We start from the raw sequence: 15,117 nt of genomic DNA on the forward strand, positions 1-15,117 counted from the left end.
TCTTCTCATTCGATGTTTCCCTTCCTCTTCTCCCCTTCAACTAGTCCTGTTCCTTAATGAACATTTTTTGCACATCTTTCCAAAAGGATTTCTCTCACTTTCTTCATTATGTATCTTCTCTTTCTGTTTGCCATGATTCTCTGATTCATTACTTCTAGAATTATCTGATCTTTCTCTTTTCTCTGTATTCCTCATGTTATCAAAGTTTCCAGAGTATCCACTCTGAGGTATTCCCTCCAGGCTCTTTCTGCCACTGCATTGTGGGCTTGCCCCACCTACTCCCTTTTCCTTTATGTCTCACAGAACAGTTCCAATTACTGAAGATGTCAGAGTGGACACTGCTGCATAGCAAGGCCCCTCCCCCACCACTGTTCTATACACTTTTTTATTGACCTTTTATTTTCTCTTCCTCCATTTGCCTACAAATCTCTTCTCTGTGTCCATGCTTTCTTACTCCTCCAGGTTCCAGTTCTCACAAGGACTCCATCTTTCCCTCCCTCTCAGGACAAGTATACTTTTCAAATGTACCAAGCCTCAGGCAATGTAAGGCCTTCATCCCTCCCCTCTCTGGTCATCTCTCCTCACTTATAAGAACATTCATAAATAGAACCCCCTCCCACCACCAAGGTAAGGCCTCCTTCCTTTCTTGCTCCCTTTTCTTTTCCTCTTCCTCCTCATTTACTCCTCTGTTGGCTGAGACCACAGAGATCACCTTCCCCTCATTACTAGTCCTTGATTTGACCTCAGTGCATCACTCACTCTTCTCTATCTCCCTGCTCTCCTTCCCCTTTTCATGTATCCTTCTATGTTGTAATGTCGTCCCACAAAAAAAACCTTGATTTGCCCAAAGGCATGGTGTCACCAGGTTCTGTCTATGATTCCCTCTATGTGTCTCTTCATGGTTACCTCTACCAGATTTCCCCCTTTATCCTTGTCTCTTTGTGTAAATTTACAAAGAAGTCTCTTAAGGGTCTCTCTGTTGTGGTTCTGTTACCATTGCGGTCCTTGACTGCTGCCTTTATTCATTCCTCCTGCATTTCTGTTGTTTGGGGTGTTTGAGAAGCAAATAATCTCTTCACTTCTGATTTTCTTTCTAAAACTCTTTCAAACTTTTCTTTATAATTGAAAGTCTATCTTTTGTCCCGTATGGCTAAGCTCAGACTTGCAAGATAGGTCATCCTGGGTTGCATCCTGAGTTTCATCACTCTTCAGAAAACATTCCATTCCCTCCTCCTTTTTCTAGTGGGTGAGGAATAGTCTTGTGTTATTTGAATGTCCTTTCCTTTGTATTTGAAGATCTTCCTTCTGATGACTTACAGACTTTGTTGTTTCTGAGTTGGATTGTTAAATTTATGTGCCTTAGAGTTTGTAGCCTTGAGTTTGTTCTGGAGATGATTTGTGAGTTCTTTCAATTGGGTTTTGTTCTCTATGTTCAAAAGTTCTGGGCAGCCTTCCTTTGTTATTTCCTTGATGATGGTGTTAAGGTTTTTTTTTTTTCCTGTCATGTTCTTCTCGGAGACCTATGATCCTTACCTTGTCTTTATGCCTCCTATCTTTGAGTTCAGTATGTTTTGCTTGCATAATAAGTATATTTCTTTCACTGTTACTGTTTTCTGCCTCTCTTATTCTAGGTTGGCTTTGTCCTTCAGTTCTGTTTATTTGAATTCCCAATCTATTTTTCACTTTTTTTGTTTCTTTGGTAAGGCTTGCCATTTTGATAGATTCAAGCTTTTCTATTCTGCTCATTATTTTTGATGTCTAGGACATCAATTCTGTTTGCATAAATCTCATTTCTCTTTTGAGCCACTCAGGAACAGTGTGTCTTGGTTCCATGTTCTCCTCAAATTCCACTCTTTCTCAAGTGTTCAATCATTTTCCTTCATTTTGCAGTATTTGTTCATGTATGACTGAACTCATTTACTAGATCTGAAGGCCATATTTACTTCTGCTATTAATGTTTTTCCTGCTGATTTATTTATTTATGTCCAAGGTTTTTGAGTTTTCTTCTTCCTGAAATATTTGGCAAATTCAGTCTCCTCCCCCCCACCTATTTTCCTCATCACTCACTTCCCGATTCTCTTCCCACTGATTATGGTTTCACAGGGGAATGGATCTCAAAGTATCTCAGCCTCTTCCCACAATGGGCATTTCATGGTTCACCAGCCGAAGTCTGTGCCACAAGTGATTTTTGGATGTTCAGAACTGACCCCAGCTTGGTACTGTGCTCTTCCCTCAGGCTGTGTGGAATCCAGCACAGCTCCCCATGTGCATGTGTCCTGTCCTGTCCTGTCCTGGTGACCTGTTCCACTCCCTCTGTTTCTTCATCCCCTGACCTGGCACTGGCAGTTCAGAACCTGCTTTTCCTCAGCACCAACCTTGCCAGTAGGCTTCTGCTCCTGAATGGCTATGGCCAAGCTGGCTGGTTTGGCCCAAGCACTGTTCTCAATCCTAGAACCAGGGTCTCTGCAACACTGGAAAGAGAGAGGGAGGAATAGGCTTCAGGGGTGGGTTTTGATGTTAGCCTGTGTTGTATCTTTGGGTGTCTTTGGAACCTCTTTGTGTGGCCTTTTTGCTGATAGTATGGGACGTTGGGAAAGGGTGCTGAGTGACCAGTGAGCATCAGTTCATGGGCCTAGGGCATTTTCCTCTTACTTTCTCTTGGATTCTGGCTATCCTGGACCATGGAGACAGATGAAGCTGCTTTATCTTTGCTTCCTAAGTTCTGTTTTGGAGAGGTTTGAGAGATTGTGAGAATGGGAGAAAATGTTTAGTCTACCATCTTTTTGCTCATGTGACCTTTTCTAACTTCCTTTCATGAAGACAAAGCTCAGGTGCCATCTCCAAAGGCCTCTTCTAAGGCCTTCCTTATCCTCCCAGTTTCTAGTGCCTCTCTTTACTTTATATATTCTTACATAGATACAAGTTGGCTCTCCATTAGACTTTAAGTTCCATGAGGGCATGGACTGTTTTATTTCTATCTTCTTTTCATTTCTATCCCCAGGACCTAGGACAGTGCCCAGCACATAGAAAGTATCTTATATGTATTTATTCATTGATTTATTGGTAAAAGATGTTCCATCCTACTCATGCCCATCTTGAATTCCTCCATGGTCTTTTGGGTCACCTTGGATTCTTTGGAGATGGTGGCATCCTCTGACTCAAAGTCATATAACATTAGCAGACAAATAATGCCATTTAAAGATGGGTACTTGTTTCAGGGAGAGGCTTGGCATCTTTATAATCATTGCACAATTTTCTAAGTGCACTGAGAACACCATCTACTCTTTCTATTCAATTCTAGACTACAGTGTCTTGTCCAAGACAGACGCTGACAAACCAGTTCTGTCTGTCATAACCGCTGCATCCTGCAATTTGGAGACTAGTCATTTTTCATCCATTTGACTTTTCCTGGAAAGATTGTGAGGTTTAACTCTTTTGAGGGGTTATGGATGCTATTTGGGAAGCTCTGGGTGTTCCAGGGCATGAAGCTATCAACACAATGTCCTGTGCAAACAGGAGCATCTGGAAGACCTCAATATTCCCAAGGAATCTTTCTTCTATTTCCATCTTCTCTCTCTCATTAATCTTCAATCACTTTCTGTGTACTGACTGTTTCTCTGTTCCCTACAAGCACATCCATGTCTTCCTCAACCTTAAAAAATTCTCACTTGAACCATCCATTCCTGATAGCTGTCATCCTATATCTTTCTTTCTTTTATCAACTAAATGCATCCAGAAAGTCATCTACAATTGGTATCTCCACTTCCTCTCCTCTCACTAGATTTTATTCCCTTTGTCATCTAGCCTTTGATCTCATCATTCTACTGAAATTGCTCTCTCCAAAGTTACCAATGATTTCTTAGTCACTAGATCAAACAACATTTTCTCATTCCCCATCCTTCTTGACATTGCACCCTATAGAATTGGACATGTTGATATTCTTTTCTTTCTTCATTTTCTTGCCACTGCTGTCTCTTGGTTTTCCTCCTAACTCTGCTGGGTCTTCCTCCAGGGCATGTCCACTAACCATGGGTGTTTCCCCAAGGCTCTGTCCTGGCTCCTCTTTTTTTCTTCCTCTTTATTATCTCATTTGGTGATCTCATCATTTCCCATGCCTTAAGTTATCATCTCTACACTTCTTTTGGCTCTTCTGGGTTTCTGGACTTTCTCACCATGTCTCAGCTACAATTTCATGCTAGAACTTCCTTCAGCACCCTAGGCTTCCTCACCCTAGAAATTCCTCCTCCACGTCAGCCCTCTTTTCCCATTGGTGAATTCCTTCTGGGATCTTCAATTTGGGGAGGAGCCCCTGGTCAGCCAATCTTCATTTCCCTTCTTGCTCTGCTTTTGACATTATAGACTTTGACACTATTCTGGTACCCTCCTCTGATACTCTCCTTCCTATGTCAGCTCCTTTTTGTGTTTTGTCATCTTCCAATAAAATGTATACTCCTTGAAGGCAGGGACTATTTTTTTCTTTTTTTGCTTGTATTTGTATTCTCAGTACTTAGGAAAATGTAATTAAGTGTAAGCACACATTAAATACTTAATAAATGCATCTTGCCTTACTTTGCTTTGCCTTTGCTGGTAATTCTCAGATATATGCATGTGCATATACATACATATGTACATATACATACACACATATATCCAGCCCTCATCTTTCTCCTGAGCACCAGTCCTATATCATCGACTACCTTTTGTACACCTAGAATTGGACATTCTGTAGCCATCTCAAATGCATTATATCCAGTCATTATCTTCCTCTTAAACTCTTTCCTCTTCCATTTCCTTCTATTTCCTACTAATTTCAAGGGCACTACCATTTTCATAAGCCACCATGGCTTACAACCTCCATGCAATCCTCAATTCCTCACTGGCACTCATCCCAGAGTGAATGAATGAACTCATCAGTTCATTCTCAAAATTTGCCCTTTTGACCTTCTCATCTCTCTGAGATGTCTCTTCTCTACTCACATAGCTACTCCCCTGGTTCGGGCTCTCATCCCCTCACACTTGCTTCTGACCGGTTAACCTGCCTAACCACATACCCATATAGTCTCTATTCAGCTATAGATGTGATCGTCCTTCCTAAAGCTCACACCACCTCTGGGCCATGTCATGCCCTACTTAGTAAATTCTGGTGACTCCCCGTTACTTCCAAACTCAAACACAAAATCTCCTTTCTGGCATTTGAAGCTATTCCAAATCTGACTCCTTTCTTCCTTTCCAGTCTCCTGAAGCATCCCTCCTTTTACCCACTCTAAGAACCAGCCAGTGGCCAAATTGCTGCTCAATGCTCCATCTCTCAACCCCAAGCTTCTGCTCTCTTGGGATGCTCTTCCTCCTCGCTTGTAACTCCTATATTCTGCAGCTTCCTTCCAGGCTCAGCTTAAATCCTACCTTCAGCAAGAGGCCTTTTCAAGTCCTTCCCTCCCCTCCCCCACCTCCCTCTACTCTGCCTATAGCTCATTCGTGTATAATTATTTGCATGCCATCTCCCTCATCAGACTGTGAGATCCTTTAGGTCTGGGACTGTGTTTTTGCCTTAAAAAATGCGTAGTGCCTAGTACATAGTACACCCTTAATAGGTGCTTGTTTATTTAGCAAGCACATAAGCTTTCTAGCACATTAGATGGAGTAGGTGTCCAAAAGACCTGTGTTGCAATCCTGTTTCAGACTCTAATAGCTACATGACCCTGGGCATGTCCCTTAACATGTTTGCCTCAATTTCTTCCTCTGTAAAATGGAAATAACAATATCACTTACCTAATAGGGTTCCTGTGAAGACCAAATGAAATAACATATTTAAAGCACATTACAAATCTTAAAACTTTCTATAAATAATCTTACTATTCACCTGACTAACTGGTCTTATGAGTTTCCATTGGCATAAGGCATATCATTAAGGAAATCATATAACCAGGAAAGGGGATGAGCCAGTCAGGTCTGGGGCATCTTTAAGTAATAACAGATAGAGAGTACAAGGTCTCCATCGGTGTCCTCAGAATGAAGAAAAGACCAAAAAGAAGGAGCCCAGGACTTGGACAGATCCTCAGTGGACCCTCAATGGGAAATCATGGAAGAAGGATCACACTGGATGAGGTGTGGGTGGAGTATGACTTTCACTGTTAGGGGGTACAACCATAGTCTTAATGAGGGGCAAAGAGAGGGAACAAGTGGCTACTTGTTACTTATTAAGTGCCTACTATGTGTCTGTGCTAAGAAATTTACAAATATTTTCTCATTTGATAAGACTTATCAATAAAACTGGGAAGTTAGGTAGCATGATGGATAGAGTGCCAGACTGGAATTAGTAAGACTCATCTTTCTAAATTCAAATCTTCCCCCAGACACTGACCAGCTGTGTGACCCTGGGCAAGTCTCTTAACTCTATTTGCCTCAGTTTCCTCATCTGTAAAATGAATTGGAGTAGGAAACAGCAAACCACTCCAGGATCATTGCCAAGAAAACCCCCAAAAGTCAAACATGACTTTATTGATTATTGATAAATAATTATCATTATTGATAAAACTGCAGCTCCTTCAAAGGATTTAAGGGTTATTCTTAAATGCTAGCATACTACAATTTGATGGAGAATAATATGGGCATGCAGGTGATGCTGTCTTAGCACCTAGTCCTGTTCATGGTCTGGTCAATTTTATTTAATGTCTCATGGCGATCTGAGCCCTGAATACTTCTGCTATGTCCAGCCTTAGCCCCATCTCTGCTCTCACTGGGAGAGACTCACTGAGAGTTCCTCCTCTCAACTCCCATCACTTCTTATCAGGACTATTGTTTAAGCACTTCAGAAACACTAACAGAACTGAACTGAATTAAATTGTAACAGCCTCCTACCTGGTCTTCCTGCCTCTTGTTTCTCTCTTCCAATCCACTGGGCATGTGTGGCCACCTTCTGATTTCAGAGCTGGGAGGGACCTTAGGAATGAATGAATGAATGAGCATTAAGTCCATACTGTGTCCCTGGTACTATGCTAAGTGTTGGGAATCTACATGGCACTTGCCCTCAAGAAGCTTACATTCAACATATAAAGGGGACCCATGACCAGAGAATGGTGTTTTGATCTGGGGAATCATAGAGGTGGCGAGTGGGAGCCATTGGGGAGCCAATGGGCATGCCTTCTTCAGTAGCAACAGCTCAATGTTTATTTGATTCTGGCTCTATAATATAACTGAAGAGTTAGAGGGAAGGAAGTGGGGAGGTGGACAGTGGAGTACAGAAGGCACAATCTGGAGCCCAGGCAGCTAAAGATGCACAGAGAGGAAAAGAAAGTATGGCTGCCACTGGCCAGGATAGTTGGACATGCACTAATTAGAACACGGAAAGTCAGAGCTTGGAGGGACCTTGGCACAGTGCTTGGTATATAAAAAGCTTGTTAATAATTGTTTTTGCATTCATTCAGTAATAGAATGTGGAATTTCAGAGTTGGGCAGAGATGTACTGGGGCCAGCTCATACCAGTTCCAGAAGAGATGACTGTTAAATTTTCAGTGACCATTTGGACCTCAGAAATCTTCACAGTACATATCTTGATATATTGTTTTGTTGATTGTCTAGACTTAAAATATTGGTGGAGAAAATGTTAATAATGCCTCAATGTTAAAAGTGGATTATATGGCTGGTTGTTTAATATTTACCAGGACATCCTTGTCTGGGAAGGACCTTAGTCCTTAGAAAAGATATTGTCATAGTTGAGAAGGACCTTAGAATAGAGAATGGCAGAGCTGGGACATACTTTAGAAATCACCTATTCCAATTGGCCCATTTTATAAATGAGAAAACTGAGCCTCAGAAAAGTCAGGTGACTTCACCAAAGCCAAGAGTAGATAGGAGAGCAGCCCTCAAAGTCCCCTATTTCTGGGGTCCTTTCCTCTGGCCCCACACTTCTCTAGCCAAGCACTCCCAGGTAGCCATGCTTCTGTGGTTTCTTGGAGTGTTTTCTTCCTGGTCTCAGCCTGGAAATTCCCCACTGGGCAGCAGCTGGTGCCAGGGGAGAGGGTGCTTGCCTGGAAGGTGGGTGGAGATTGTAGGCCTAAAGTCAGGCCTGGATGAGACCAAACTGATGCTTCATTATAGGCCTTGGGGGCAGGACCTCTGGTGAAAACAAACGCCCTTGTTCTGTAGCAGCATCCCAGGAGGGCAGAGGGCTTGAGTGCCCTGTCTCCAGCTGGGGCTGATCCTGTTACAGGCACCAGGAGGGCATCTCCCAAGGAGCCAGACTCAGCTGCTTTTTCTTATGCTCCATACACCCTGTTGTGGGCCTCGCCATTACAGCCTGTGGAATTCCCCAGAAACAATTTAATTAAAATGGAACAAAAGCAAAGGGGGATTGGACCCGAGGAAGGGGGGGGATGAAAGCAGTGTCTGGAATCTGGGTACCAGCCCTCGCCCCATGACTCCTGGGGCCTTCCCTGGGAGCTGTAGCTGTTCGGTCTCTGGCAATAAAATTAGCTGGTGAAAAGGGCATATCAACATAAACCATCCAGTGGCTGACTCTCATGGCCTTGGTGAGGGGGGGGGTATGGTACTGGGGAAGGAGGGGCCTCCCCCAGGTATATGGGGAGGTTGCTTCTATTATTAGGGGAGGGTGAAGGGAAGGAGATGAGACAGAGGGCCCTGGTAGAATGGATGGGATCCTCAGCAGGCCATCAGAAGAGCCAGGCAGGAGTCTTACCTTTGACACCTTCTGTGTTAGGTCCCCACACATCCTCTGCAAAACCCTTCCATTTCTCCTGTCTCACAACCCCTTCCTGTCAGAGACAAGACAGACATGGCCATATCCATGTTTTCCAGGTAAAATAACTGAGACTCAGAGAAACCCCTGCCTAGTCCCTAAACCAGGTTGCCTGACCTCCAGCTCTACATTCTTTCTTCTGAACAACATGGTTTCTCACTATAATGTCATGCTTATTCACTGTGTGACCACAAGTTTGATGTTTTGGGGTCTCAATCTCCTCCGCTGGAAATTGGGTATAAAAATCATTTCCCTAGCTTCCTCACAGGGTGGTCATGAGCACTGAATGGGGAGTGTTACTATCTCAACTCTTGACTAGACAAGGGAGTGGGCTGGGCATGAGGTCAGAGAGAGAGACCATCAATGAACACCCCAAGTTCCTGGTCCCCATGGACTAGTGAGAGGCCCCTGAGAGGGTAGGGCTCCTCTACATTAAGTTTACTCCCTGTGGAAGACCATGGATGAGAATCCCAGAATGAGTGGTCTCTTGGCTTGATATTGACACCTGTGGTGGAAGGGATGGCCCTAGGGATGAGGTCATTTAGCCAGTCAACAAATATTTGTTAAGCACTGGAGGGACCCAGTCCAGCCAACCTTCATTCCCCTCCTGCTCTCCTTCTGATCTCCTAGACTTTGACACCAGGCACTCTTCAGTTCCCTTTTATGTGATTCTGTTAGACCCTAACCCTTGTCTTGAGGGCAAAGATTCTTTCTTTTTGTTTCATTTCCATCCTCAACTTTTAGCTCAGTGTCTGGTACTTAGGAGGCATTTTTAAAATGCTCATTGATTGCTTGATAGATTGCTCACTGTTTAGAGGATTGAGATTCTGTCAAAAAGTCCATCTCGGTATCTGGAAACTCTGGAAAGAGTCCAAGCCCTCCTCTATCCCCTGTGCAGCTCACACCAAATGTAGAATAGTCTTATTCCTATATTGGCCTGGATAAAGGGTGTCCTTCAAATGGAGGATGCACCCTTCAATGAAACGCATAACATTTTTAAAGGGTTTATACACTGCAAAAAAGAATTACAATCAACTTTTAGTCCTTCAAATACTAATTTCATCATTGTGATTTCTCCTCTGGTCGGTGTGATCACAGTCCCACTTCTGCCATGATGGTCAAAGTCCTGGAAACCAACCTGGATTGAAGGAACTGGGGATAGTGAGCCTAGAAGGGAAAACCGAGGGGACAGAACATGAGGGCTCCTTTTAAGTGATGATGTTTGAAAGGCAGCATGGTGTGAAGGAGAGAAAAACCAACTGAGGCTGGGGATTTGGGCCTTGAAACATCTCTGACACTATTTGTGTGAGCTTGAGCAAGTAAGTTAAACTCAATAAACATTTGTTAGGCACCTACTATGTACCGAGCACTGTGCTAAGTGCTGGGGATACAAAAAGAGCCTCAAGTCAGTCCCTGACTTCAAGGAGCTCACCATCAAATGGTGAAGAAAACATGCCAACAAAGTTACACCTGGGGTTAATGGGAGATAATTAACAGAGGGACATTACTGGAATCAAGAAGGGTTAGGGAAGGCTAATCCGTTCTAGGCACAGTGCAGGATGCTGGGGATCTGAAGGCAAAAGATGAGTGGGCTCCGCCTTCCTGCATTCTATCTGAGAAACATCATGCCCACATACAAGGGTACTGGGGGAGGGGGAGGGACCAGTCAGGAGCCTTGTCCAGTGACGTGTCTCAGGGGCTGATACAAGTCTAAGGTGTGGAGGGGTCCACTTCCATCTGAGACTCTTGGCTGAGTGGTTGTTTCCATCCTTCCTTTTTGAAGAGGGCCAGTGATATCACGGGGTGATGGTATTTTGACTTGTGCATGAATTGAATTTCAATGAGGCAGAGCTGGGCAAAGTTGTCAGTCTCAGTCTCTCTCTTCCAGAGTCATCCAAGTCCAGTAGCAGGACAAAAGTCAGGATGACTGGGATGGCCCAGGTGCAGTAGACGACCTTGGCAGCCTCCCTATCTGACCGAGCCCTCGGAACTCCACAGCACTGCTTCAGCCACCTTAATGGCCACGGGAACAGAATGTTCTGATCTGCCCATTGCATCAGGGGAAGTCTTCACATGCTTGCGGTAGACACCCCTTAATTCACCAAAGGGTCTGAGGCCTGTGGGTTACCCTCAGCCTGGTTTAACTCATCTGCTGATGTAGTTTTACCCGGATGTGGAGGATGTGGACTCTGTTCGTGCTACAGCTAGTTGGAGCCACAGGTGAGAACTGAGCGATATGTAGACACCAAAGGGATGCATGAGCAGCCCTGGAAGGGGCTCAGGTGCTAATCCTCCCTGGATACCCATACACCTCTTGGCTGAGTGAAAAGGCAAGGGACTTGCCTCTGGGTGTGAATCAGCTTGGTATCTTTTCTCTGCCCACTCATTTACATGGGCAAAATGGGAGAAACTGGGATTTTCAAAACAAAAGAATCTACCCTGGAGAAAGCAGAAGAGAACTGGCTGAGGATCCAGCTGTTGCTTTCATTTCTCACTCTTTCCTTTGTGATTCTTAGAAAGTAGTGGGGGAGGAGGGGGGCTCTCTCCTGCCCTGCCAAGCAATGGCATCTTGTAGCAGAACCAGTGGAACAGAGTTAGTTACTCAGTCCAGATGAGTCACCGAGAAGAGTCCAGAGCCTGGGACCTAGGGCTGGGACACTGTCTATACTGGGGAAGAGGAGAGAAAACACTCATGTGCAGCCTCTGACTGCCCCGGAGTTTGGATTCTGTCTTTTTCTGAAAGTGTAAAGCAGGAAGGTAGGCTGAGCTTTTAGCTGAGCCCCAAACTGGAGACAGTGGAGATCACATGCACCCCACCAGGAGTAAGGCCACTTGACTCACTTTACCCCCACGAGATTCAGTGGGAGGATGTCACGAGCAGACATAGGCACTGGGGTTGTCAGTGGGATGCTGTAAGTTTCCTTGGTTACAAGTGTTCACTGTGTGTGTGCCTCTATTTGTGAGCTCAATGGGTGTCTATGCTTCCCACTGATACAGTATATATTTTTGGGAAAGCGTGCCTGAGGTTTATGGGGAAATATTGTCTTGCTTCTGTTCCTACTAGGTTGCTCCAGGAAATGCCTTTGCATTGAGCTCATTTATATGGAAAAATAAACATATTGATGAGCGCCCTTGAACTGTAATTGTAGGAGTGCAGAGTCACAGAAGACCTTGAACTTGGGGTAGCTATCCAATCCTGGGAGTGCAAGTTGTGAGGGGTAGTCTAAAGGGCTGCTCCATATGTGTATACTGAGTATATATATATGCATGTAACTCAAGGCCCAGAGCTTACTTCTATGGGACTCTCCTCTCATCTGTGGAGTCCAATGCCCCAGCCTGTGTAAGGGGCAGGTCACAGCCGGTGAGAAAAAGCAGAGAAATCTGCCCTCTTCAGCCTCTTGGGCTTCTTCTAGTTTCCAGCACCACAAGATGTGTGGGATGCTGTAGGCTCTCTGTAGGCTGCTGAAGGGATATGAGAGCAGTTTGGCAGTCTCCATCATCCTCTCATCCTTAGCTTACTACACTGGAAACTTTGGGAATTTCCCCTTCCAGTGACAGCTGAGACTCTCCTGATTGAACTGAGCTCTTTTGCTTCCAATAGAAGAGTTCTTCTCTCTGTATTGTCTGGTATATATTCTCAGATGTCTACTTTCTCTGATTTCTGTTTTGCTATCAACTTAGGCCAATAGTTTCTTTGCTATTTGCTCTATGTGTGTTCTTTGTGGATGTGACATTGGTTGGGAAGGAAGTCAAGGCTTGGATAGAAAGCCTGAGGCCCTCTTTTGACCCCTTTAGAAAAAGATATTAGAGTTTCACTGGAACCTAAAAATTGCATCTCCTGGACTAATCATATTTAAAGGAACAGATAGAACCCATTCTAACCCAGTGCCCCTTCTCTCTGAAGGGAGCAGAGTGTTGGCCAGTCTGTGGCACCAACTTCCTGCCTCTTCTCCTGCAGGAACCAAAGTCTGCTGCGGAGAATGGTGGAGGAAGGAGATACCAAAGATGCATCTATTCTCGCCTCTCTTTGAGTCACTCACAACACCTCCTGTTAAATATAAAGCACATACAAGGTCATGTAGAAGGAGGCACTTGAACTAAGTCTTGAAGAGTTTCTAAGAGGAGAAGTGAGGGGAGAGTGTATTATGGGCATGTTGGCCTGACCACGCGAAGGCACAGAGCATTATGTGTAAGGAAACATCGAGTTTGGCCGGACATTAGAGTTCGGGAATGGGAATAATGTATAACAAGGCTGGAAAGGTGAATTGGGGCCAGTTTATGAAAGGCTCAAAATACAAACCAGGAATTTATTATTATTATTTATCTTAGGAACAATAAGAAAATACTGGACAATATCTAATTAGTGGATCGAAATGATCAGTACTTCAGAATAGGAAAATCTCTTTTGCAGCTATGTAGAGAATGGAGTATGAGGGACAGATGAGGCAGGAAGCCCAGTTAGGAAGCTACTGTAACAATAGTTTAGGCCAGAAGGGTCTGCACTAAGGTCGTGGCTGAGTGTGAGTGGAGAGAAGGGCTCAAGTGAGAGAGATATTATGGAAGCAAAGTGAAGAGACTTGAAAACTGGTCAGCTACAGGGAATGAGAAGCGAGAGATAATGCCAAAGTCTTGAACCTGGGTTGTTGAGAGGATGGTAGGCTCCTTGGCAGAAAAGGGAAGCTTAGAAGAGGAGCGAGTGTCACATGGTGAGTTTGAGGTGCCTATGAAACACATAGATTGAAATGTCCACCAGATAGCGGTTATGGCATTGTAGCCAGGAGAGACACTGGGGCTGGATAAATTGATCTGGGAATCATAGGCACAGAGATGATCTTTAAACTCATGGGCACTTGTGAGATCCTCAAGGGGGAGGAGAGATATAAACTAAGGGGGCCCAGGAAAGCCACAGTGCATGGGCAAAGATTACTGAGAAGGAGTGAGCAAAGAAATAGGACAGTGAGACACCCTTCAAACCAGGAGAAAATATTTGGATGGAGTTGATCAATAGTGTCACACGCTGCAGAGAGGTCTGCAGAAGTGTGAAGCCAGAAAAACAACCATCACCTAGGGAAAATATAGTATTTGTAGCTTTGGGGACAGTGGTTTGGGGTGAGGAATGACATCAGAAGCCAGGGTTGCAAAGAGTTGAGGAATTAATGAGAGGAGACCTAGTGGGGGCACATAGCATAGATGACTTATTTTCCCTAAGAGTTTGATTGTAAAAGGGATGAGAAAATGGGATAATAACTTAAGAGGATGGCAGGGTTTGGAGAAGGTTAAAGAAAGGAGATTTGGGTATGTACAGAGGCAGCAGGGAAAGAGGCTGTAGACAGGGAAAGAATGAAAGCTGAAGTGATAGGCTAAAGATTGGGGAGAGGTGGTGACCTATTAGAAGAGATGCGAAAGGATGATTTCAAGGGCACACATTGAGGGATTTGCCTTACTGTAAAGAAAGAGAGAGTGGGCAACGATACCAAGGATGTGTGAGGTGTAGAGAAGGAAAGAATACACAGTGAGAAGAGTCAGTTTTTAAAATGTAAAGTGAGGTCCTCAGCTGAGCATGTTGGGGAGGGGAAATGGGGGACAGTTGAGGATAAAAGAAAATTTGAAATGTCCTGTATGGGGTATGATAGCGAATCCAATCAGTGTAGCTTATTGGGAGCAATGGGTTATGATGTGTGCATAAATATATCAGCTCTCATGTTTCGCTGCTATTGGCTTGTTTCTTCATTAAGCTTCTCCAGGTTCAAAAGTATCTTGGGGAAGGAACAGAGTCAGATATTACTAAAATCACTGAAATTCTTCCTTTAATCAGAGTGTTCCAATTTCAGACTAAGTTGGGGAAAATCTTTCCCTTTGGAGATAGCTTCCTTCTCTTAGTCTCAAACCACATACTTATTGATTTGGATTCAAATCATGGTAGATGGTGGTATTCTCTAATAATAGTTTCAAGTAACATAGAAATGCAAACAAGCATTTAAAAGAATAAGCTTCCAATTGCAACTTGTTTTTCAGCCCACCCCCATAAAACAATTCTTTCCGACAGTCAGAAAAAAATCAAAGTGGTTGGACAGGTCGAGGGAACTTTTAGAGTGTGACTTCAAGGAAAGATGAGAGACTTTGGACTGGACTCCAGGCATTTCACCAATCACTTTTAGCTGCTGATTCTTGGCTGTTTCTCCTTTCCAGTCTGCTATGGTTCATCTGATCCTATCTCTTCTCACCTTCATGAATGTTCCTTTATGATGTATGGTTTCGATTCCACTTGAGTTCCCTGCTTTCTGCTACAGAAGCTTCCCAGTCTCCCTGTTCCCTATTGGAGTGACTGGAGAAGAATGAAAGACCATCAAAGTTCACAGGCC

The sequence above is a fragment of the Petaurus breviceps genome, unplaced genomic scaffold, assembly GCF_028583685.1.
Source record: "Petaurus breviceps papuanus isolate PSGF00001 unplaced genomic scaffold, PetGlider_PUasm1.0 207, whole genome shotgun sequence".
In the NCBI taxonomy this organism is placed as follows: Eukaryota; Metazoa; Chordata; class Mammalia; order Diprotodontia; family Petauridae; genus Petaurus; species Petaurus breviceps.